This window comes from Eulemur rufifrons, chromosome 20 (genome assembly GCF_041146395.1).
Source record: "Eulemur rufifrons isolate Redbay chromosome 20, OSU_ERuf_1, whole genome shotgun sequence".
Classification (NCBI taxonomy): Eukaryota; Metazoa; Chordata; class Mammalia; order Primates; family Lemuridae; genus Eulemur; species Eulemur rufifrons.
The window spans coordinates 21,275,354-21,300,935 of record NC_091002.1 but is presented as its reverse complement, the minus strand read 5'-3'; the positions used below and the strand labels follow the sequence as shown (position 1 = coordinate 21,300,935).

Below are 25,582 nucleotides of genomic sequence, written 5' to 3'. Positions count from 1 at the left end.
CCCCTCCCCAAGCCCACACTGCCCTCCTCTGCACCCCGCTGTCCCTTCTTTGCCCTTCCTCATGGCTCCGGCACATTCTGCAGTCATAGGATTCTTTTTGCCTCTAAGGGAATATAATCATCACTCCCAAGGGTACAGAACTTTACAGTTTACCAAGAACTTTCCACAATCACCTCTGAGCATCTGCAGCAGGGCTCAGAGAGACAGAACGGCCATAATAATCTTCACCGGGCAGATGAGGAAACTGTGGCCTCAAGTCAGGCTCGTGCTAGTACTCTCTCTGCTTGGGCTCTTCCCCGCACCGACCCCCAGTTGCCCCAGGCAGGAACCCCTCTCCCAGGGCCCCATGAAAGCCTTGACTTATTGTCAGAAGGAGGATTTGGAATTTCAGAGGGGTGAAGTGACTTGCCTGGGGTCACACAGCCCTGAAGCCCTGGAGCTTGGGGCCGTCTAAGAATCAGAGCAGAGGCAGATCGTACCCACTCTCCCTCCCTTTCTGGAAGGAGCATCAGACACACTCAAGATCGTGCAGGAACAACGAGCCACCGTGGGCCGGCCCTTGGGATCCTTTGGCAGTCACTGGTTCCTCCAGCTCAGAGTTGAGCCCTTGCTCTGTGCCAGGCATCTTCGCAGCATCCCTGTGCGGTGGTGGTCCTGGCCCCATTTCACCAAGGAGGAAACTCGGAGAAACAAGGGGACCTTCCCAGGGTCATCCAGTGCATGGATCTGAACCCCGGCCTCCTGAGCACTGCGGGCCTGCCCTGCCTCATCTGGGCCGAGCTTTCTCTGCCCCCTCCTCCACCCAGGGCCGCTCCGCCAGCCCTCCCCACAGTTCCTCCCTGGGGAGCATGAAAACCAGGAGACTACCCCCAAATGTCACCCATTAGCTGTGTGACTTTGGTGAGTTGGTTTAACCTCTGTACCTCAGTTTCCTAATCTGAAAAATGGGCCTAATGGCAGTACCCACACCATGGGCTTGTTCCAAGCATCGAGTGAGGTATTGTGCACAATGCTGCCAGCAATGCCAGCACATAGTACGCACCCAATACGTGTTAGTTGTTATTTGATTATAATTTGTATTAACCTGGGGAGGAAGGGAAAGGCAACCCCAATATCCAGATGGGAAAACTGAGAGGAAGGAAACAGCATCCACCAGGCCACAACGGGGGATCACAGCCCCGAAGGCTCTCGGGGTACATCCCACTGTCCAGTGGGGAAACTGAGGCCTAAAACCTGAGAAGGGACTCGACCAAGATCCCAATTTCTTGCTTTCAGATTGGGTTGAAGCCTGCTTGTCCACTTTCTTGCTCTGGGACTGTGGGCATGTTGCTTCCCCTTGCCGAGGCTCGGTGTCCTTATCTGGGAAATGAGGGTAATAAATAAATGTGTCCACCTCGGTGGGGTCGTGCATACGATCGCCTACATCAGCAGTTAGTCTGAGGCCTGGCCTGGAGGCAGCACCCCACAAACAGCTGCAAGGAAAAAGTTCCTGCCCCTTTCCAAGACTCGGTTTTCTCATCTGTGCAATGGGTCTGTGCATATTGTGGGGGAGATAGTTCTATCACATCCCACCAGTGTGGCTCTTCAATCTCTTAGCAGCCACTCTAGGCAGGAGGGAGGGCCAGGGAGGGCAGGTAGGGGTTGCTGTTTGGCCTGGGTGTGTACGGCTATACCCTGTGGACTTTGTCCCTGAGCTGTGCCAAGTCCCCAAGGTTGGGCCTGGTTAGGAGGCTGAACCAGGCTCCACCAAGCCTTGTGGGTGCCCTGTGGCTGCCAGCATGTGGGTGCTACCACATCACCCGGTCCACCTGCCTCCGCTGCTGTGTGCCCTGGTTTCTCTCCCCGAGCCTTGGTTCCCTCACCTGTGGGCAGGAGACTTTTCCTTCTAGGGCTGTTGACAAGCTTATTCTGCCCAAATGCCCGCGCATGCCTGGTTTATAGAAAGCGTCTAGTTCTCCATGAGATCTGTTAAAAAAAAAAAAAAAAAAAAAAAAAAAGAAAGAAAGAAAGCAAAAAAAAAAAAGCTAGTGTCACGGTTAACTGTCAACGGTCACGGCTGTCAGGATGGGCAGGGTGCTGACTGGCAGGAAGGGGAGCGGCATCTCAGGCAGGGGACCCACGTGAGCAGAGGTTTAGAGGTGGGACAGTTTAGGGAGCACCCCATATCCAGGTGGGTGAAGTGGGAGAGGCCCCCGACCCCAGGGTTTGCACAGGCCCTGAGGGAAGTGGCAGGTGTCAGCACGCTGACTGCAGCGACATGCGGGGACACTGCCGCCCTGCCCTCCAAACTTCAGATTTCCTTTTGAAGCCTTGGGAGCAGCCGCCTGCCCTCCCCACCCCCACCCCTGCCAGGTGTTCCCGAAGGCCCCGGAACCAGATGAGCCATAGTTCTATTTGGGGACAATTCTGCTGTTCCCGTTTCTCTCCTGTGCCCTAGTTTTAGAAACAACGTGGGTTTGGTTACCAGTTGGCCACTTGCGGAGAGCTCCCCCCTCCGCCCACTCTGCCCACACCTTAGATCTGTGGCCGTCGTGGCAAAGTGGGATCCAGTGTTGCCACTGGGAGTTGCCCCTGGGCTCCGCACCTGAGTTCCCCGGGCAGGGAGTTGGCAGCTGGCCTCTCAGTTACCCACTGGTGATATCTGGGCCTTGTGATGCGTGCTGAGGACCCCAAGAATGGACTCTGGGGGCGGCTTGTACTCTGAGGAAGCCAGGCAAAGGCCCTGATCCTTTCCCTGCCACAGGGTGGGAGCCATGGGAATGGTGGCAGCCCAGCACGGTGCCAGGAGAGCTTCCCAGAGGAGGTGCTACCTGGCCTGGGTTTTAAAGGGTAGACAGGAGCTCATGAGAAAAAAAAAGGGTGAGGGCGTGCCAGGAAGAAGGGACCCCGTGTGCAAAGGCTGGAGGTAGCAAATAGCTTGGCACGTGTGTGTGTAGCTCGGGGAGGTGGGGAGCAGCAGGTCGTGTACAAGGTGGTTGGAAGGTGACTTGGTTGATCAGGCAGGGCCTCTAACCCTCACCAGGGTGCTCAGGCTCTGGCCTGGGGCCGATGGGAGCAGGGTGGTTGTGGTTGGCCTTTTGCTGCGGGTGTGGAGGGAGGACAAAAAGAAGGGTGAGACCCAGCACAGCTGCTCAATTACTGTTGCCAAGTAGAGGCAGCCCACAGAGGCTGGGGCTGGAGACAGGGATCAAAACTCCCTACCTGGGGCAGAAGGTAGGGGCTGGTCTGGGCCTTGGAGGGGGTGGGTCAGGGAAGACTTCCTGGAGGAAGAGGTATTCTGATGTAGCAGAAGGATGGGAGGGGTCTCTGCGGGGAGGCAGAGCTCAAACAGGGGCTGGAAGGTGCCCTGTAAGCAGCTCCTCATGTTGGAGCCCCGAGGAGCCGTGGAGTCTTGACTTGGGAGGGTGGCTGGCACCAATCGGTGGAAGACTTGGGGTGCCTGGCCCTTGGGCAGTGAGGAAGGGCCCCTGGGTGAGACGGATTCATCCAGCACTGGGCAGTGCCCGGCCCACGGGCAGCGTGGGTTTGGGGAGGCGCCCCTGGTGGCTGTACTGAGAACTGGTGGGCCTGGGGCAAAGGTGGGTGCTGGCCAGGCAGACGGCCAGGTGTGGATGGACCAGGGAGCCTCTGTTCCCGGTCTGCCTGCCTGCCCATCCTTTCCTCGCGGATGCCCGCCTGGCAGGAAGAGATGGAGACGTGTTGCGGCCTGACTGGCAGATTCCAAGGGTGCGTGGGCGTGGGGCAAGGGGAAGCCTCACCAGGCAAAGCTGGCCCGCTCGGGTGAAGGGCCAGGCAGGCTTGCCCACCCCTGCCTCTATAAAGACCCCTCTACCGGCTCGAACCCAGAGAGTCCAAACTCTGGACAGGGTGAGTTGGGAGCTGCGGCTGCTGACCCCGGTGCCAGAGGGGCCTGGGTTTGAATCCGAGTTTTGTTACCTGCTGGCTGCGAGACCTTGGCCAAATGACTTTGCCCTTTTGAGCCTCAGTCTCCCCATCTCCAAAAATGGGGGTCACCCTAGGGCCTCCATCCTAGGGCTTCTGAGAGGATTAAATGAGATTTTGGAGGAGTGTGCCCAGCACGGTGCCAGCCTCTGGGATCCGGCTTCTGAGCGGTCGCCCCAGCTGGCCGGGGTGCGGGGACCTGTCGGGCTGTGGAAGGCGGCTTCCGGTCTGCCCTGGGTTCTCAGCACGGAGGACAAAGCCCCTTTGTGGTGGGACGGACGGAGCCTGGGAGCCCCCCTCCTCCTCACTCAGTTCCCCCAGGGGAAAGGCGCTTCCTCAGATGGAGAGGATGGGAAACGAAAGTTGGGTCGTGCAGGGGGAGAGGCCAGGCTGGCGGCAGCTGCTCTTGCCAAGGCCTGGCTGGTGCGCTCAGGTGGACCCTTCTCTTCTCTGGGCAGCAGGTGCACTGGGGGTGCCCTGCTCACCTGTCCACCCATCCGTCCATCCATCCATCCATCCGTCCACCCACCCATCCATTCATCCATCCATCCGTCCACCCACCCCTCCATTCATCCATCCATCCATCCATCCGTCCATCCGTCCATCTGCAAGTCCCCTCCCCGTGCTGGGCTGTGCACTTTCAGCCAGCGTCTGTCCCGGCCCGGTGGTACCCAAGCATCCCAACTGTTTTGAATATGGCACCCACCGCAGAGTGTTCAGCTGTGGCAAAGACAGAAGTGGCCCCTGTCTTCATGAGACATGGACTTACACTGTGTGTTACGTCACCAGAGCTGTGGTTCATGCTGGGAAGAAGTTGAAGGTCCTCACTTGGGCTGGGGCATGAGGGAGGCCTTCCAGGAGAAGGTGGCTTTTGAACTGAGACTCAGAGAGAGCAGAGTCGGCTGGGCGTGTTGCCGTTTAAACAGCCGGTCAAGAAAGGCCTGTCTGAGCAGGTGACACGAATCCTGAAGACTGGAAGGAAGTGAGGGAGGGAGGCGCGTGGATGTTGGGGAAGTGTGCTCTGGGCAGAGGGAACAGGGGTGCAAAGGCCCTGAGGCAGGCGTGTGCTGGGTTCTTGGGGAAGGGGAAGTAGCCTGTGTGGATGGAGCAGGATGAGTGAAGGGGGTGGGGCTGGCACAGTCGCTGGAGGGCCCCGTGAGGACTTTGTCCTTTGTCTTAGGAGTGTGGGACTGTGAGGTGTGTGAGCAGGGTCGGAGGCTTCAGACGGGCATTCAGAAAGGCTCTCTGCCTTGAACTGGACAGCCCTAATCCTAACTGGCTTAGGAGGTGGCGGTGGAGGGAGGGAGGGAAGTGGGCTCGGGCTGTGTGTGGAGGTGGGACTGACCGGGCTTGGGACTGGGTTACATGGGGGTGTTGGGGGCAATCAGAATCATCCTGCCTCTGTCGGGCAGCTGGTGGTGAGGGGCAGCGTCACTTCACAGACAACTGTGGGCTTCTGGTCCGTGTTTGCCGCCTCCCACATCCACGTGGAGACACACAGGCCCAGTGGCTTCCCGGCCTTGCCCCGAGGGCTAGACAGAGTCCTCTAGTTCCTGCAGCTTCAAACACTAGGTGAAGCCAGCTGGATCATACCCATTCTACAGATGGGAAAACTGAGTCCAAGAGTGGTATGCCATGGCCTGGGTTACGCCATAGGGCTGGACCTTGGCCTCTCAGGGCCCAGGGAGCCTGTGGGTTTGGGAAATACGAGCCCTTCCCCCTGAATCCCAGCTAACAACTTCAGAGTGTGCCTGGTGTCGGAGCTGGGCTCTCTCGGGGAGATGGAAGCTGCCCAGTGTGACCCGGGGGTGGGGTCGGGAGGCCTGGACTGCAACTCGCCATTTGAATTGGCCCTCAGTTTCCCGTCCTGTGAGATGGCCACAGCAATGGTCCCCACCTCACAGCGCTCTTGGGAGGACCACATGGGACAGTGCAAAGTGCCTCGCCCAGTGCCAGGCACCCAGTCCGGGTTCAGTAGTCGGCAGGAGTTTTGATCATTGTTTTCGTGGGGAGTACGTGTGACCCCGGGCCCTGGCTGTGTCCACCCCAGAGCTGGGCTTTGGGCAGGGCTGGAGGTGCTGAGGGGCCTCTTCCAGATAACTCAGCACCTTGGCATTGAAGGGCCCGGGATCCATGGCCAACAGCACTTTCCACATGGGGAAACTGAGACCAGAAGGGCACCTGGATGCGCTCAGGGCTACACAGCAACTTGGGACAGAGCGGGGGTTTCTATACCAGGTCGCCCGCTGCCCAGCCCTGGGGCTCAACTCACCTTGCCCTGCTCAGGCGCCACCCACTTCCGGGCCTTGCCCTGTCCCCCAGGGCTTCCTGCACAGGTCCTAGTGGGACGAGGTTCTGTCCCCTACAGTGCGGGTCTGGGCTGGGGTCCAGAAGGGTCCCCCTTGCTGCCCACAAGGAAGCTCGAGAACAGTTGGGGCTGGGACAGCGTGAGTTAGTGGGAGCGCTGCGGTCCCCTGGCTGCAGTGTCACCCTCCGTCTCTGCCGGTGCCAGCCCGAGTCCACAGTCCTGCACCCGGCCCCACTGGCAGAGCCGGTTTGAGGCCCGTCAGCCCTGAGCATGTTCACACCGTGAACACGGGACCAGACGTGTCTGGCTGCCCTGGCCTGCGGACGGCCCTGCTCACTCCTCACGCATTCCTTGCTCACTCAGCAAACATCCCCTGGGACCAGAGTTCCGGCCGGGCGGGGCTTGGGGCCTGGGGTGGTGGCAGCCTCGCACACTGCCCTGAGTAAGCGGTGGTCAGAGGCTCCGCCACAGAGACTTGCCGGGCAGGTGGCAGGAGAGCGCAGTGGTTGGGGCATAGGCTGTGGGGCTGAGGCCTGCCGCCTCCTCCTCCTCCTGCGGGGCCCTGGGCGGGGTCCATCCATCCATCCATCCATCCATCCGCAAATACTTTCTGAGCCCTGCTGTGTGCCGGCCGGCGTTCTAGAGGATGCAGGTACAGCACGTAACCGACCAGACGAAAGTCCCTGCACTGGCAGAGCTCACGTTCTAGAGGGGAGACGGGAAAACACAACAAACAAGGAAGCCGCACACACGGGCTGTAAGAAGGTGGAAAGTGCCCTGAATCCAGCCTCGAGCAGGAAGGGGGTTGCGGAGGAAGGGTTGCAACTAGACGGTGGCCAGGGAACAAACACCTCCAAGGAGCTCACATCAAAGCGGGGGGGGGGGGGGGGGGGACGGAATGCAGCTCTCTGGGGAGGGAACAGCCAGTGCAAAGGCCCTGAGGCAGGGCAGGCCTGCAGTGCTGGAACAGCAAGAAGGCCAGGGGAACAGAGCGAGTTAGGGGGAGAATGCAGGGAGGTGAGGGCAGAAGGACCGAGGGGCCGGATCAGGTGGGGCCTCTGGACCATTCTAAAAACGTTGGCTTTGGACTTGGAGTGAGATGGGGGTCACAGAGGAGGGTTCTGGATGCACCTGGCTGCTGTGTGGCGGGCAGACTGGGGAGTGAGGTGGGGGCAGGGGCACCAGGGAGCTGGCTGCGCGTTAGCCCCACGGGGGGTGGGTGGTCACGGTGTGCCCCGATGGGGGCTCATTGTTGGAGGGAGAAAGGGGCAAGCATTTTTTTTTTTTTTTTTGCATTATTTAATTTAATCCCTCCTTTCCCACTCTCTACGCTGGAGGCGTATTACTGCAACGAACCCTCCTGGACCCATCGCTGACCCCAGCGCCACCCTCCCCGTACCCATTCTGTCCCACCCCCTGTCCCGTGTCACTTTAAAGCAAATTCCAGGCGTCCCCTTTCGTGTGTAAATACTTCAGTGTGCATCTCTAAAAGACAAGGACTCTGTGTTTAGAAAAGTAGCCATTGAACCATAATCCATCTAAAAGAAATTAATACTAATTTCTTTAAAATTTAATTAATTCATTGATTATTTTTGTAGAGACAAGGTCTCTGTATGTTGCCCAGGCTGATCTCAAACTCCTGGCCGCAAGCAATCCTCCTGCCTCGGCCTCCCAAAGTATTGGGGTTACAGGTGTGAGCCACTGTATCCGGCCAACAGTAATTTCATTATATTGGTAAAATCCCCTCCTCCCAGATATATTTTGATGGTGAAGCTGATGCCTCTGGGCCTCCCTCTTCGTGCCATAAAGTGAGGTTCATAACAGCCCTGCCTCCCATGCTGTTGTGCAGTAATTCAGCTGAGCACAGGGCCCGGCACATAGTAGGTGCTCAACGTGTCATAGCTGCTACTATGACTTTGATTGATAGCAAACACTTGGGGCACCCTTGCTAGGGTCAGGGCCTTGTCCTGAGGACTTCACCTATATGAATTCATTTAATCCTCACAAGAACACTTTGAAATAGGTTATTATGTTTATCCCTGTTTTATAGGGGAGGAAACAGAGGCACAGAGAGGTGGAGTAACTTTCCCAAAGTCACACAGCAAGGAACATCCAGAGCAGGGTTTTGAGTCCAGCTCTTAATCCCCATGTGATGGGGGTTGTGTGAGCCCAGAAAAGGGGGTACCTCTCTCACCTCTCTCAGCCTAGGGAGCAAGCAAGGTCAGGTACTGCCTGTGATCAGGCCCAGAGGGTACCCTGGGGTTCATGGGGGGACATGGAGGTGGGGTGGGTGACGTGCAAAGGCTTGGAGGCTGGAGGATAGTTGAAGTTCAGGGAGGGGAGGGGAGAGGGAGGCAGGAGCTTGCAGCAGGCTCCTCCAGCCGGGTCTGGCCTTGGCCCTGTGTGCAGCAGGCAGGAGTGATGAGGGTTTGGACCATCTTGCTGGCCACCGTCCCCCCAGCTCCGGCGCAGAGATCTGCCAGAGACCCCGTTTCGTGGATGAGAAAGGGAGGCCGGACCCTCCTGCAGTCACACAGCCAGAGAGGACCGCGTGGAGGGGCCTGGCCGCTCTGTGCTCCTGCCCACCAGCGTCCCTGGAGGGACATGCCTGCACGGGCGTGGGCGGGGAGGAGTGGCACTGTGTGTTCCCCGAGCGGAGAAGCAGCCAGAGTGGCTGGCAGGAAACAGCGGGTGCCGTGGGCAGGGGCCGGCTGGTGCCTGCACCCCCAGGGCCCGTCAGCCATCAGCCAGCGGGGGTGGGGCAGCTGGGGGCCCCGGAATTGATGGCCTTAGGCTGGGAGAAAGCGAAACTTGTCACCTCCTGATACTGGGGGCGTCTGCTAAGGGATCCTTGACATGCCTGGCCCTCTGGGTGCAGGCACAGATGCTGAGGCCCAGGTTGGGGTCGTGACTTGTCACACGAGATCCGATGGGGACCTTCCGCTCAGCTGCAGGTGGTTAGCCCTCAGCAGGACTGGCCGTGATGCTCTGTGGGCCCCTTGGGACCGGTGTCTCCCCTTCTAGCTTCTCCTTAGTACAGCACTCTGGGGCCTGGTGCCCCAAGAATCTTACCTTTGGTGCCAGTGTCCCCTGCCCACACCCTTCCTCAGGGCAGGCCTCCGCCTTGCTGTGTGGCCCAGGGCTGGGCAGCCCCTCTCTGAGCCCCAGCCCCGTCTGTGAAAGGGGGTATCTGCCAACGGCTCCCTGCGGTTGGGGCTGTGACCTCCTGGCCTCGTGCCCTGCCCTGCCCACCTCCCTTTGGGGCTGCCTGGTGATGGACTCTGGGCTAGAAGCCGGGGTCGGGGGTCAGTGAAGCTCCCCCCAACCTACCAACCTCACTGGCCCCAAGAGGACCCAGCAGCCCCCTTCTCGGTGACCACACTCTTGGCCATGCCTTGGAGGAGGGAGGGGTGGTATGGGGAAAAGGGAGCCACACAGTGTGCCTGTCTTTCCTCCATTTTGCTGCCAAGGAAACTGGGGCTGCCTGACTCAAAGCGACCGGCCCCCTGCCTTTGTCCAGGGGCCCACCTGTAGGCCTTTGGCAAGTGGTCTCATCTGCCTGGACCACGCTCCCGCCTTCTCTTCACAACCACCTTGCCTTTGGGCCTCAGCCGAGATGTCCTCTCCTCCGGGAAGCCCTCCGTGGTTTAGGTGTCTCCTCTTGCCCCCGCAGAGCTGGAGATGGCTGTGCTCTGATGGGATCGCTGTGGAATGGGGCCTCCGCGCTGTGACCGCCCCCAGCCCCAGAGGCCTGAGAAAACCTTCATGGACCCCTCAGTTTTTTAAGCCTTCCCTATGTGAATTGCTGAACAGACCCCTTTTGGGGTCTCCCCTGAGCCTCCTCGTGCCTGGGCCAAGGGCCAGCAGCCACCGGTTAAGCCAGGACTCGGTAGGCCCCTGCATTCTGCACTCCTGCCTCCGGCTTCCGTGCCCCCTCCGGGCTGCCCATCCTGCTCTCCTCGCAGGTGCAGTGGGGGGCGGGGGACTGGCTTTGGTGTCACTCAGATCTGGTTGCACCCCGGCTGTCCCCCCTCTGGCTGGGGCAGCCTCCTGGAGCCCCTGTGTCCTGAGTGTGGCCACAGCTTGCGCCAGGGCTGTTGGGAGCATTGGAGGGGTGGCGTGGACTCCAGGCGGGAGGGCTCCGGGGGAGAAGCCCAGGGGGAAACGTGGGCCTCCATGCCATGGTCAGCACACCCCATTTCACCCCAGTCTGCACCAGGCAGGATTCTGGGGAGGGGCTGAGTTGGCCCTGGACCCTGCCATGAAGACCCCGGTCCCAGCTGCTGGCCTTTCCCAGCAGCTCTGGGTGGCAGCCCCCACCAGGGAGACATTCAGAGGCGCAGGGACTTATCACACACCTGCTAAGAAGTGGGATCTTAGGCATATCATTTAATCTGTCTGTGTTTCAGTCTCAGCTGTACAGTACAGCAATAATGGCACACAGTAGGTGCTAAATAGATGCTAGCTATTACTACTACTGTTACTCAGATTCTCCCTGAAGTCGCTGTCCTTTCTACATTTCTACACTTGCAGAAAAACACCCAGTTGAGCAGGTAATTCTTCTGATGTGTGAAGGACACACAGAGAACCAGGGGACCATCCTGGCCCGTGGGCAGCTTCCACTGGGGCATGGCAGGCCACACAGAAGAGCGTGTTGGGCCCAGAGGGGACACAGTTCCCATCTGCAAGATGGGCAGGTTGGGCTGGTGCCCTCTCGTGCCCTTCCCAGCCTCAGTTTTCCCCTCTGTGGACAGGGCCACTGCTGCTGGGGCCTGCCCCAGAGGGCTGTTTAGAGGAGTATGCGGCACCAGCCCTGGGAGCTCCGCGGGGTCACACTCACTCCAGAGTGGTCCTTCTGAGGCTCCTTGGCCCAGCGCCGACACTGGCCAGGCTCAGCCCCGAGGCCCACAGGGTGGGAGGGAGAGGTCTATTGAGCCTGGAGGCTTGGGACTGCTCCGTGCTGTGTAGCCTTGGGCCAGCCACTCTCCCTCTCTGGGCCTCCATTTCCCCTTTGGAATATGGGCTCATTGAGGGACTTTGCTTAGTCCCTGGTGTAAGGACTTCCTGCCTGAGCCCAGCTGGGCCCAGTGGGCTCAGGGAGAGGTGCCAACCGTGGCCCGGGGCCAGGAGAGTCAGGGGCCACAGCCGGCCCTCTGCCGTCTTGGATGGTGGCCCAGGCACCTGACACGGCTTCTCTGAGCCTCTCTCTGTCCCCTCGTCTGGAAGAGGGGGCTGATTGTCACTGTGTAGCGGGGTCCTGGTGAGAACTGGAGAGCTGACTGTGACAATGAGAATGGTAATGATGGCAGTGACAGTAAGGGCCCCCCGTTACCCAGCGCGGCGTGTGTGCCCAGGCTTTGCACGCACTGGCTCGTTCGCCTTCGCAACGGCCCGAGGACGATGTGGGCATCTCTGCGGTTCCAAAGGAGGTTTTGGTCGCCTTGCCCAGGGCCCCCCTTAACCACGATGCCCCCACCTGGCTGGAGCAGGTGCCTGATGCAGCCTTCTGCCCTCTTCCGGCAGATGGATGGCCAATGGGTCCCCGCCCTCCCGCCGCCTCCTTTCTCCATGCCCCGCACATTCCCCACCCCCCACCCCTTGGGCCACTGTTATTGAGGGACATTCCTGGACCAGCGGAGAACAGCTTCCACCTAGGGCCCTTCTGAGAGGGCGCGATTGCTAAGTGCTGCTGGAGGCCCTGCGGGTGTCTCCTTCAGGGCCCAGGCCCTGGGGGAGGGACTGGGAGCCCAGACAATCCAGGTTGCCTCCTGACACTGTCTTTTACGAGCTATGTGACATTAGACAAGCAGCTAGACGTCTGCGCCTCAGTTTCCTCATTGCAAAATGGGGCTGACCACAGAGGCGGGTCAGCCTGTGGCTCACGCATCTACAGCGCACTTCTTAGCGTGGTTCCTGCCACACACAGTAGCTGTGGTTTCCGTCCGAGACCCAGCTGTCCCTCCTCTCTGGGGCCCCCAGTGTATTCGGCACCCGTCTACCCTGTGATGAATGCATGTCAGAGGGCCCCTGTTTTTCTTCTGCAGGTCTATGGGCTGAGGAGAGGGCGGAGCTGAGAGAGGTTATTTTCAGAAGTTGAGAACATGCTGTGTGATCTCGGGCAGTCCCTCTCCTTCTCTGAGCCTCCTTTTCCTGGTCTGCTCTGTGAGCACTGGGACCTGGGCAAAGCTCTGTCCCAGCCCCTCGTTGTCACTGTCACTGTACTTTCTGTAATCTGTCCCTAGGCTAGCCTAGCCAGTTGGCTTTTGGTATCTTTCCCACTGCAGTGTCTGGTGCATAGTAGGTGCTCAGCTAAGCTTTGTGGAAGGAGCCACTGACTGCGCGGCGATTGGATGAATATCCAGGGCTTTGCTACTTCCCGCCATTTGCTTGCGTGGCTCCCTGCCAGGAACGTCACCCCCATTCATCTCTACTGGTGGAAATCCTGCTTGTCCTTGAAGCCCTTCTCAAACGCTGCCTCTCCCAGGAAGCCTTTCCCAGTTTCTCCCAGCTGGAGGGGATCTCTGAACGCCTGGTCTGAGGCTCTCTGGGGGTACCTGATACAGTCCGCCCTGGTGCCCTGGTAACAGATTAATAACCAACAAGGACCTGTGCTTGCATTGGCTTATTTGGCCCTCTACAACAACCCTGCGGGGTAGCTATTCACGTTATCCTTCCCTTATAGAGCAGAACACAAGGCGCAGAGAAGTGAAGTAACTTGCCCAGCTATGAGAGCCAGAGCCAGAACTTGAAACCAGGTAAGCCTGCGTTTTTTTCTTAGAAAGGAAAGAAAAAACATTAAAACACACACCTACACACAGAGTACAAAACAATTCAAACAATCTAAAAGGAGACAGGGAGAAGTAAGTCTTTCCTACCTACCCAGGTCTCCTTGCCAGAGGCAACCACTTCAAAGAATTTCTGGAGTCATCCTTCCAGGGAGATCCAGGCATGGATAAGCATGTATATCTAAACAAATAATGTGAATTTCAATAATGATGTGCTGAGTACTGATATTTTTAACTTCTGCATTTTACTTAATATGAAACATTTGCAAAGAAAAATATATATATATATTTTTAGACAAGTTCTTTCTCTGTTGCCCCGGGTAGAGTGGAGTGGCATCATCACAGCTCACTGCAACCTCAAACTCCTGGGCTCAAGCGATCCTCCTGCCTCAACCTCCTGAGTAGCTGGGACTGCAGGCGTGCACCACCATGCCCGGCTAATTTTTCTATTTTTAGTAGAGATGGGGTCTCGCTTTTGCTCAGGCTGGTCTCGAATGCCTGAGCTCAAACAATCCGCCCACCTCTGCCTCCCAGAGTGCTAGGATTACAGGCATGAGCCACTGTTCCCGGCCAGAGAGTAAAATATTTTTTAAAACAAATGACAGCACAGCATCTACAGCTGACGCTTCTCTTGAGAGTGTACCTTGGGGATCAGTTTGTGCCTTTTTTTTTCATGGTTGCATAGTATTCCATTGAGCGCACGGAGGTGAGGTTTTATTTAATTAGTGAAAGACACTTGAGTTGTTTTCAGGTTTTTGCTTGTTGCAGACAATTCTGCAGTGCACATCCCCAATCATATGCTTAGTGTTTGTGTGTGAGGATTCCTCTAGGGTTAATCCCAGATTGCAGGGTCAGTAGGTGTATGCATTTGTAACTTTGATAGCTATTGTCAGATTGTCTTTTAGAGAGGTTGTGCTGCTGTACACCACGCCCCCTGGTTTTCCCCACTCTCACCAACACAGGATATTATTGAATTTTGTGGTAAATCTGATAGGTACCAATTTGCCAATCTGATAGGAGAATGGTGGCTTCCAATGTAGTTTTTAAAAAAAATACATCACAGCTTTATTGAGACAAAATTCACATCCCATATAATTCATCCATTTAAAGTGTACAATTCAGTGGTTTTTAGTATATTCACCGAGTTGTGCAACCACCACAGTCTATTTTAGAACATTTTCTAGTTCGAGAGTTCTCAAAAAAAAAAAAAAAAAAAAGAACATTTTCATTACCCCAAAAGGAAACTGGGTACGAATTACAGTCCTTCCCCACTTCCCCCAAAACTTCCCTCCCCCAGGCCTAGGCAACAATGAATCTAGTTTCTGTTTCTATAGATTTGCATGTTCTAGACATCTCATATAAATGGAATCACACAGTATGTGGTTGTTTTATGACTGGCTTCTTTCACTTAGCATAATGTTTTCAAGATGCACTTGTGTTGTCACATGTATCAATACTTCATTCCTTTTTCTTGCCAAATAATATTTTATTATATGCATATACCGTATTTTATTTATCTGTTCTTCAGCTGATGGATGTTTGGGTTGTCTCCACTTTTTGGCTATTACGAGTAATGCTGCCGTGGACATTCACGTGCAAGTTTTTGTGTGGACATATGTTTTCACTTCTCTTGGGTAAATACCTAGGAGTGGAATTGCTGGCTCATATGGTAGCTCCATGTTTAACCTTTTGAGGAACTGCCAGACTGTTTTCCAAAGCAGCTGCATCGTTTTACATTCCTACAAGCAATGTATGGAGGCTCCCATTTCTCCATGTCCTTGCCAACGCTTGTCTTTTTCATTCGAGCCATCCCAGGGAGTGTAAATAGTATCTCATTATCTCATTGTGGTTTTGATTTGCATTTCCCTAATGACTAACGATGCTGAGCATCTTTTCAGGTGCTCGTTGGCCATTCGTATATCTTCTTTGGAAAAATGTCTATTCAGGTCTGTTGCCCATGTAAAAATTGGGTTGTTTGTCTTTTTGTTGTTGTGTTGTAAGAGATTTTTATAGAGTCTAAAAATAAGTCTCGTATCATATATATGATTTGCAAACATTTTCTCGCATTCTGTGGGTTTTCTTTTTAATTTCTTGTTGGTGTCCTTTGGAACATAAAAGGTTGTAATTTTGATGAAGTCCAGTTTATCTATTTTTCCTTTTGTTGCTTGTGCTCTAGGTGTCATATCTAAGAAATCATTGTAATCCAAGGTCATGAAATTTATGCCTATATCTATGTATGTATACACACACGCACACTTACTTTTTTTTTTTTTTTTTAAGAGCCAGGGTCTTGCTCTGTTGCCCAGGCTGGAGTGCAGTGGTGTGATCATAACTCACTGCAACCTCCAATTCCTGGGCTCAAATGATTCTCCTGCCTCAACCTCCAGAGTAGCTGGGACTACAGTTATAGTCCATCACGTCCAGCTAATTTTTCTATTTTTTGCACAGGTGGGGTCTTTCTATGTTGCCCAGGCTGGTGTTGAACTCCTGGCCTCAACCAATCCTCCTGCCTTGGCCTCCCAAAGTGCTGGGATTACAGGTATGAGCCACTGTGCCTGGCTATTGTAAATTGTTTTCTTGATTTTATTTTATTTTATTTTATTTTTTTTTTGTTGAGACAGAGTCTCACTTTGTTGCCCAGGCTAGAATGAGTGCCGTGGCGTCAGCTTAGCTCACAGCAACCTCAAACTCCTGGGCTTAAGCGATCCTACTGCCTCAGCCTCCTGAGTAGCTGGGACTACAGGCATGCGCCACTATGCCCGGCTAATTTTTTCTATATAGATTTTTAGGTGTCCATATAATGTCTTTCTATTTTTAGTAGAGACGGGGTCTCGCTCAGGCTGGTCTCGAACTCCTGACCTTGAGCAATCCACCCGCCTCGGCCTCCCAGAGTGCTAGGATTACAGGCGTGAGCCACCGCGCCCGGCCTTAATTTTATTTTTGGATCATTCATTGCTAGTGTATAGCAATACAAGTTATTTTTATATATTGATCTTGTACCTTGCAACCTTGTTGAACTTGTTTATTAGTTTTAATAATTTTTTAGTAGAATTCTTAGGATTTTTTATACATGAGATCATGTTATCTGCAAATAGAGATAGTTTTACTTCTTCCTTTCTAATTTGGACCTTATATTTCACTTTCTTCCCTAATTGCTCTGGCTAGAACCTCCAGCACAATCTTTTTTTTTTTTTTTTTTGAGACAGAGTCTCACTCTGTTGCCTGGGCTGGAGTGCTATGGTGTCAGCTTAGCTCACAGCAACCTCAAACTCCTGGGCTCAAGTGATCCTTCTGCCTCAGCCTCCCGAGTAGCTGGGACCACAGGGATGCTCCACCACACCTGACTAATTTTTTTTTTTCTATTTTTAGTAGAGACGGGGTCTTGGTCTTGCTGAGGCTGGCCTCAAACTCCTGGCCTCAAGCAATCCTCCTGCCTTGGCCTCCCGGAGTGCTAGGATTACAGGCGTGAGCCACCACACCTGGCCTAGCACAATCTTGCATGGAAGTTGTGAGAATGGACATCCTTGTTGCATTCCTGATTTTAGGGGGACAGCGTTCAGTCTTTTACTGTTGAGTATGATGTAGCTGTGGGTTTTTCACGGCTGCCCTTTCTCACGTTGAGGAAATTCCCTTCTATTGAGTGTTTCTATCATGAAGCGTGTTGGATTTTGTCAAATGCTTTTAATGAATGTATTGAGATTATTATATAGTTTTTGTCATTTATTCTACTGGTATGGTACATTACACTAATTGATTTTTAGAAGTTAAACCAACATTGTATTCCTGAGATAAATCTCACTTGGTCATGGTATATAATCCTGTTCCTATGTTGTTGGAGCCAGTTCTCTACTATTTTGTAGAAGATTTTTTGCATCCATATTCATATGAGATATTGGTTTGTAGTTTTCTGATGATGTCTTTGGTTATCGTATCAGGGTAATACTGGCTTCATAGAATGAGTTGGGAAGTGTTCTCTAGTGAAGAATTGGTATTAACGCTTTAAATGTTTGGTAAAATTCACCAGTGAAGCTATCCGGGCCTGGGTTTTTTTGTGTGTGTGTGTGTGAAAAGTTTTAAAATTACTAATTCAATCTCTTTACTTGTTTTAGATTTATTAAGATTTTCTATTCTTAGGTTTGATAGTTTGTGTTTTCTAGGAATTCACCCATTTTATCTAAGTTATTTAATTTGTTGGCGTGGAGTTGTCCCTAGTATTCTCATATAATCTTCATTTCTTTAAGAATAGTAGTAATGCCTTCTCTTTCATTCTTGATTTTAGAAATTTGTCTTCTCTCTTTTTTCCGTGTTCAGTGTAGGTAAAGGTTTGTCGATTTTGTTTATCTTTTCAAAGAAGCAACTTTTAGGCTTTTTTCCCTCTATTTTAAGGCATCTTCTATTTCATTAATTTCTGTTCTAATCTTTATTGTTTCTTTGCTTTGGATTCTTTTGCCAGTGTCTTAATATTGATTTGAGATCTTCTGTTTTAATCTAGGCATTCACAGCTATAAATTTCCCTTTAAGTTCTCTTTTACTACATCTGTACATTTTGGTGTGTTGTGTTCTCATTTTCATTCATCTCAAAGTATTTTCTAATGTTTTGGTGATTTATTCTTTGATTTATTGGTTATCGAGGAGTGTGTTATTTAATTTTGATATCTTTGTAATTTCCCAAATTTCTCTGTTATTGATTTCTTATTTCCTTCTCTCATGGTTGGAAACATACTTTGTATGATTTCACTCCTTTTAAATTTATTGAGGCTTGTTTTATGGTGTAGCATATGGTCTATCCTGGAGAATGTTCCATGTGTACTTGAGAAGAATGTGTGTTCTGCTGTTGTTGGGTAGCTTGCGTAGTTTTAATTTGCATTTGTCATACGAGTGAGGTTGAGCATCATATGTTTAAGAGCTGTTTGGCTTGCTTTGTCTGTAAACTGTCTGGTCATTTTTCTTATTTTGTGGGAGCTCATTATATATTAAAGGAAAAAAAAAGCCTTGCCTATCATATGAGTTGCAAATATTTTTCTTAATTTGATCTTTATCTCTTGAATTTGCGTATGGTATTTATTGAGCCACACAGATATTGTGGATTTTTATTGGGCATTGATTTATCATTTTAAAAATGATTTCTAGGTTTTGTGTTATGTTTAGGAATGCTTTCCCCATTCTGAGATCAGACAATATTATGTTTTCTCTCCTCCCCCTTTTAGAGCTTTATAGTTCCACTTTTTTTGTGGTTTAAATCTGATTGATTGGGAATTTGCTGGCATAAGGAGTGAGACTGAGATCCAGCTTCATTTGTTTCCTGCTGGCAGATTGTCGGGCCCAGCTCCATCGTAAAAATAGCCCACCTTTTCTCTCACTAGTGTGAAATGACACCTTCACTGTGTATTAAATTTATGTATGTTTGGGGACAGTTTTTGGACCCTCTATTCTGTTCCATTGATCTATTTATGTGCCGATACCACACAGTATTAATTACAGTGACCTTAAGTTTTACTATCTGGTTGTGCTATTTCTCCCTCATGACTCTTCTTTTTAGGATTTTGCTCTTATCTATATACTTTAACTTACGAATTTATTTTATTTTCTTTTTTCTTTTTTTGAGACAGAGTCTCGCTCTGTTGCCTGGGCTAGAGAGCTGTGGCATCCGCCTAGCTCACTGCAACCTCAAACTCCTGGGCTTAAGCGATCCTCCTGCCTCAGGCTCCCGAGTAGCTGGGACTACAGGCATGTGCCACCATGCCCGGCTAAGTTTTCTATTTTTAGTAGAGACGGGGTCTAGCTGTTGCTGAGGCTGGTTTCAAACTCCTGAGCTTAAGCGATCCTCCCGCCTCGGCCTCCCAGAGTGGTAGGATTACAGGCGTGAGCCACCATGCCTGGCCTTAACTTATAAATTTAAAAATTGGCTTACCTAGTTAAAAAAAAAAATCCTGGGGTTTTTATTGGGATCACATTCAACTTTTAGATTGATTTTAGAATAATTGATATTTTTATAATGTTAAGCTTTCTTTCATTTTATTTTCTAATTGCTATTGGTATATAGATATATTATGGAGTTTTGAATATTAACTTAATTCGCTGCCACTTTATTTAATTTGCTTTTTGTTTAATAGTTTTGCAGTAAATTCTCTTGGATTTCCCCCGATTTACATCCATACCATCTGCAAATGATGAGACTCTTTTTTTTTTTTTTTTTTGAGACAGAGTCTCACTCTGTTGCCCGGGCTAGAGTGCCGTGGCGTCAGCCTAGCTCACAGCAACCTCAAACTCCTGGGCTCAAGCGATCCTACTGCCCCAGCCTCCCCAGTAGCTGGGATTACAGGCACGCACCACCACGCCCAGCTAATTTTTTCTATTTTTAGTAAAGATGGGGGTCATGCTCTTGCTCAGGCTGGTCTCGAACTCCTGATCTCGAGCCATCCTCCCTCCTCGGCCTCCCAGAGTGCTAGGATTACAGGCATGAGCCACCTCATCCAGCCACGATGAGACTCTTCTCTTCTCTTTTCTAATTCCATTTTATTTCCTCCATTTCATTTTCTAAGCTAATTGCATTGGCAGGCATTGTAGAGTGAGGTTAACTAGTGACATGTGTCCTAGTCCATTCAAGCTTCTGTAATGAAATACCACAGACTGGGTGGCTTCAACAACATTTATCTCTCACAGTTCTGGAGGCTGGAAAGTCTAAGATCAAGGTGCCGGCAGATTCAGCGTCTGGTGAGGGCTCTCCTCCTGGTTTGCAGATGGCCGCCTTCTTGCTGCGTCCTCACATGGCAGGAAGAAAGAGAGGGCTCTGGTCTTCTCTTCGAGGCACTGATCCTATCATGGGGACGCCACCCTCATGACTGCACGTAAACCTAATTACCTCCTAACGGCTCACCTCCAAACAAATACTATCACACTGGGGACCAGAGCTTCGACATATGAATTTGGAGAGGGCACACATTCAGTCCATAGCAACATGCTGGTCTTTTCTGGACCCTTTCCCTGTGAAGTGGCTTTCCTAGGCCTCAGCTCCCAGTCAGTACTGCCAGACAGTCCCTCCAGGGCCATGCACAGGGTAGGGCACATAGTAGGATTTTTGGAGGCTTTTGCCTAATTGTGAGAGTGATTAGAAACGAGGGCCAGGGTCTGAAAAAGGTCTTCCATAGAAATGATAATGATCGCCTACGGCCACACCACCCTAAACGTGCCCGGTCTCGTCTGATCTCGGAAGCTGAGCAGGGCTGGGCCTGGTTAGTGCTTGGATGGGAGAAATGATAATAATAGCTAATATTTTTCGAGCACTTCCTATGCACCCAGGCACTTTACCAATATCACCTCATGTTTTCCTCACAATAAGCCCAATTACGTAGGAGCAGTCCCACCAGTTCCCAGTTAGAGGGGTGAGCTGGGGCCCATGGGGGCCTCTGCGGCCGCATGGCTGGGCAGTGCTGAGCTGGCCTCTGAACCTGGCTTTCTCGTTCCAGCCTGAATTGTTTAATTTTTTTTTTTTTTTTGGACCCCCTCCATGGTGCTTCTGCTTCCCTGGAGGGTCCAGAGATAAGGGTGTTGATGTTAGAGGTTGCCCTCTGACCCCTGTGTTGCCTTGGGCACGGTGGGCAGGGGAGCAGGGGCGCGTCCTGGGCACGGTGGGCAGGGGAGCAGGGGCGCGTCCTGGGCACGGTGGGCAGGGGAGCAGGGGCGCGTCCTGGGCACGGTGGGCAGGGGAGCAGGGGCGCCTCCTGGGCACGGTGGGCAGGGGAGCAGGGGCGCGTCCTGGGCACGGTGGGCAGGGGTGCAGGGGCGCGTCCTGGGCACGGTGGGCAGGGGAGCAGGGGTGCAGAGGTGCGTCCTGACAGCACTCTCCTGCAGTGGGAGTGTCCCAGCTCCGCCACACTCGCTTGCTGTGTGGCCTCGGGCGAGGTTCCAGCTGCTCTGAACCTCGGTCCCATCTGTGAAGTGGGTGCAGTTACAGTCCCTGCTTCACGGCGCTGTCGGGACAGTTGAGAAGCAACCGTGTGTAAAGCGGCCGGCTTTGTGCTCGGCACCCAAGGTCCTGCTGCCCGCTCCTGCCTCCTCATGACGGCACAACAGCAAACAACATGGGTGCTGTTTACTGAGCACCGATTGTTTTCCTGGAGCATGGATTTGCGCTCCAGTTTCCAGATGTTGGGCTTATGATGATTCCCGTTTCGAAGGGAGGAAAGGGAGAGGCAAAATGACTTGCTCAAGGCGATTTAGCTAGTGAGTGGAGCCGGCGTGACCTCTGGAGTGCTCACTGTCACCTCCGGAGCTCCTGCCCTCCCCACTGAGAGGCGGAGGTGATGTTCCTCAGAGCTGGGGAGGAAGGGGCTGGGGTGTCGTGTCTGAACAACCGTGTGTCGTGTGTCGTGGGCATCTGGGACCAGGGGGCGAGGGACAGTGTGGTGCCCTCTGGCCGGGCAGGTCGTGGGGGGAGGCCGGGAGGGGCCTGGGGGAGGGTGTCAGCGCCAGCCCAGCCGTAGGGCCGGGCGGACCCAGGTGAGGGAGTCAGGCCTCATCCACAGGGGAGTGATAGGAAGCTGTTGCATATTTTTTTAACGTCTCATTTAAAAAATAATCACAACAAAGTAATTTCTAAATGTCAGTTGACACAGGATATAAAGTAAAAAAGGGATTTGCCTCTCCGCATCCCACACTTTTTGGATGAAACACTGCGAAGAGTTTAGAATCCTTCCAGAACTTTCTCTAAGCCTCCAGAGTGCCTGTGTGCGTGCAGGTGTTCACGTCCACATGCATGCACAAGCCCATTTTCTTTCCTGAAATAATAGTTGTTCATATTGGCTACAGGCCAGGCACCACGCTAAGTCCATTGCACACATTGTCACACTTAACCTTCCCAGCACCCTGTGATGTAGGTGGCGTTGTCCCCACTTTTCACATGAGGAAACTGAGGCCCTGAGATACCCAGAGGAGATTTTACGCTGCCGTCTTCCTCTTCTCGCTTAGCAGTGTGTGCTGAGCTCTCCGTTCCTTTTTTCCTCTCCTTTATTTCACCTTTTTTAGACACAGGGTCTCGCATCTCGCTCTGTTGCTCAGGCTGGAGTGCAGTGGTGTGTAGCTCACTGTAACCTCAAACTTCTAGGCTCCAGTGATCCTCCTTCCCCAACCTCCTGAGTAGCTGGGACTGCAGGCAGGAGCACACAACCATGCCTGGCTAATTTAAAAAAATTTTTTGTAGAGATGAGGTCTTGCTCTGTTGCCCAGTCTGGTTTCAAACTCCTGGGCTTAAACCAGGATCTGGCCCCAGAACCAGATCCTACTGCCTCAGCCTCCCACAGTGCTGGGATTCCAGGCTGCGCCACCACGCCCGGCCTTCTTCTTTTTAACAGCTGCTCCGCTGTCCACTCGGTGACCGGAGCGTGGCCTGTTTCGGAGTCCCCCTCTGGTGAACGCATAGGCTGTTACAGGTTTTCTGTGGAGGCCCCAGTTGTCTGTGTGGTTTAGAGATGACTCTGGCCACAGGAGGAGGGCGGGCTGGAGGGGGCCGCCACTGCTGTGTCCAGGCCCAGGACAACAGGGCCCTGCCCAGCCTGAGGGACGGGAGACAGGTGCGGGGAGGGGCTACCCCAGGACTCCACATGGGCAGAACCCAGCACAGGGCCTGGCACATAGTAGGTGCTCTGCAGGTATCTGGTGAATGACTTGGGGGCACGTGCAGAGGCAGGGGTGGGGTGTCGGCCTGGGGAGACGCCAAGGCAGCTGCAGCCCCAGGGAGCGTGCAGCACTGGGGACGTCGAGGGGGCAGTGCGGGGAGCCGTGTCCTGGCACCTCTCCTGGGAGCGACAGCGCAGGCCTGCTGCCTGGGGGGAGTCCAGAGCCTGTGGTCAGGAGTGGCTCCCCAGAGGAAAGGGGCCACCTTCCCCTGGGAACCCAGGCACCCCCAGGGCGGGGTCTCCACTCTTCCTCTCGCCCCCCCCAAGGATCTATCTCTACCTCGGAGGCTGCAAGTGGAGGAAGAGATGTCGGGCTTGGCCCTTCTCCAGGGGGAGACTCATGGTGACTGGGCGTTTGGGCCCCAGGACCAGGAAGTGGGCAGATAGCGTCCTGCCCCTGGGAGGACGGCCGTCCCTCCCCAGGTCACACACCACAGGGCAGCGGCCCTGCTGAGACTAACCCCACCCTAAACAGGCCATCCTTCCTCAGGCACAGTCTGCTTGGCTGAAGCCTGAAATCTGGTACTTTCTCCAGGAGCCGGGCTGGGCCGCCTTCTCCGCTCACTCACTTCTGCCAAGGACATGTGGCTGCTCCACGTGAGAGGGAGGCCCCGAGGGCAGGAGGTGGGGCCCAGAGTTTCCCCACTGGACCCCGTGAGCAGGCCCTGATTCCTGCCTGCCCAGTGTGGTTCCCTGTTCCCCTTTCTTTCCACTCTCGCCCATGCTGTGTGACCTCAGGCAAGTTCTTCAACCTCTCTGTGCCTCAGTTGTCTCCTAGATTGTCATGAGGATTCGATAAGTCAATATTTACAAAGTGCTCAGAGCAGGGCCCAGGCCAAGGTCAGGGCTCTGGAAGTATTTGCATATCATGGACTGGTATTTGGTATCTACAATGGGGCATTTCGGGAACACGACAGGGTGCAAATTATACATCTGTGCTCATTTAGTCTTTTGTCTGTTCTGCACATATTTCCAGACCCATCCTGGTCTCTGGGGATGAGGAGATGGGTCCATTCGGGCCTTGCCCACAGGGAACTCACAGTCAAGGGTGCCAGACAGATCCCGGTTTTGTGTACAGTCTCTCGTTCCCGTGACGCTGGAAGGAAACACACCGCCATGCCTGGGTGGTTGGCTGCTAGGGGCAGGATTAGGGGGCATGTTCTTTTCTTCCTGGAGTTCCCGAAGAGTCCACGCTGAGTGATAAACATGACCGTTTTGTTGAGGACTGGCCTCGCGCTGCACTGTCCTAAGCATGTTCCGTGTACTTTTCTCACTGATTCTCCCGGCAGCCCTGTGATGGGGTACTGTCATCCCCGACTGACAGAGGACGCAGCTGAGGCGCAGGGCCCCACGATGGGGTGGCAAGGCTGGGATTCAGGCACAGGGGTGTGTGTGCTCCAGCACGCTGCCTGCCTCTCACACACACGTGTCATTTGTATGATCAGAATCAACCACTGACCAAAAAAAAAAAAAACAACCAAAAAAACCCCCAAAACACACAAGGCCACAAACCAACAAACATTGCAGTTGGTGGCTCAGGTCCCCTTATCTTGGTCTTACGGGTCCTGTTATGCTTTTTCTGAGTGCCCCAGTGGGCAGTGGCCATCTTGATTAGTTTAGGAGCTTAGTGGCCAGGGGCTGTGTCTTTTTTTCTTGTTCCCTCCCAAGAGGGCATGTGCATTCTCTTGATGCTGGAAGGGCCCTCAAGGTCCAGCCCTGGCTTGCCCTATCCATACACAGCACATCAGCCAAGTACCCATTTTCCTGTCTTTGATTACCCCCAGTGACAGGGAGCTCACTCTTCATCATTTAGTTCATTCTAAAGAAAGTGAGGGCTTTTAGATAGTTATTTATATATTTAAAAAATTTGTTACTTTAAAATATATTTTTATGGCCAGGTGTGGTGGCTCACACCTGTAATCCCAGCACTCTGGGAAGCCAAGGCAGGAGGATCGCTTGAACTCAGGAGTTTGAGACCAGCCTGAGCAAGAGTGAGACCCCGTCTCTACTAAAAATAGAAAAAAATTAGCCGGGTGTGGTGGTGCGCACCTGTAGTCCCAGCTACTCGGGAGGCCGAGGCAGGAAGATCCTTTGAGCTCAGGAGTTTGAGGTTGCTGTGAGCCGTGATGACGCCACGGCACTCTAGCCTGGGCAACAGCGTGAGACTGTCTCAAAAAACAAAACAAAACATATATATATATATATTTTTTTTTTTTTCTTTTTACAATTTTTATTTCCTCTCCAAATCCTACAAACAAGTCCCCTGAGAGGACCTGGCTAACTCATCTCTGTGTCCCGTGTAGTGACTAGCGGAGGGCCTGCTAGTGTGTTGTAGATGGTGCGCCAGGGAGCAGGTGCGGGTGGCGGGTTGGGGCTCCGCCCCCATCAGGCCTGGGGCTGTAGGTCGTCAGGTCAGCTGGTCCCGTGGGACACGGTGGGACACCAGCTGTGTGAGTGCCATGGAATGGGTTGCCATAGAGACCGGCCTTCCTTGTTCCCAGGCCCACTGACTATCCCTCGGGAGGCCCTGGTGATCCCGTGGGCTGTTGAGCAGGTCTCCCCAGGGCCTTCCCAGCCCCACAGAGTCTGAGCTGGACGGTCCCCGGGGAGCATTCAGGCCACACCGCCATTGTGCAGCCGGGCAGCCTGAGGCCCAGAGGGTTCACATGGGGAGGGGGTTGCAGGGGGCTGGGTGCTCAGGACAAACAGCCTTGCCCGAGGCCCCCGCTAGTCAAGGGGACTTCTCCCCATTCTTGGGTTCTCAGAGGAAATGCTGGGTTGGTTCTGGGGTCTTCAGCGTCCCCTGGAGAATAATAGGAACCCACCTTGCTGTTGTGTCCAGGATCACCGATATCAGTAACAGCTGGCGTGGC

General features: G+C 53.3%; 1 protein-coding gene across 2 annotated transcripts in view; it reads left to right on the top strand.

The window, feature by feature from the left end:
- The window catches only part of SRC (SRC proto-oncogene, non-receptor tyrosine kinase), a 53,218-nt gene that overhangs the window by 6,769 nt on the left and 20,867 nt on the right, over window positions 1–25,582 (top strand). Inside the window, exons 2-3 of one of the 2 annotated variants that reach the window (XM_069496348.1) lie at window positions 12,933–13,005; window positions 15,484–15,574. The gene's annotated coding sequence lies outside the window, so the exon portion shown is untranslated. The remainder of the gene's footprint in view (window positions 1–12,932; window positions 13,006–15,483; window positions 15,575–25,582) is intronic. The other variant, XM_069496349.1, reaches the window with a different exon arrangement.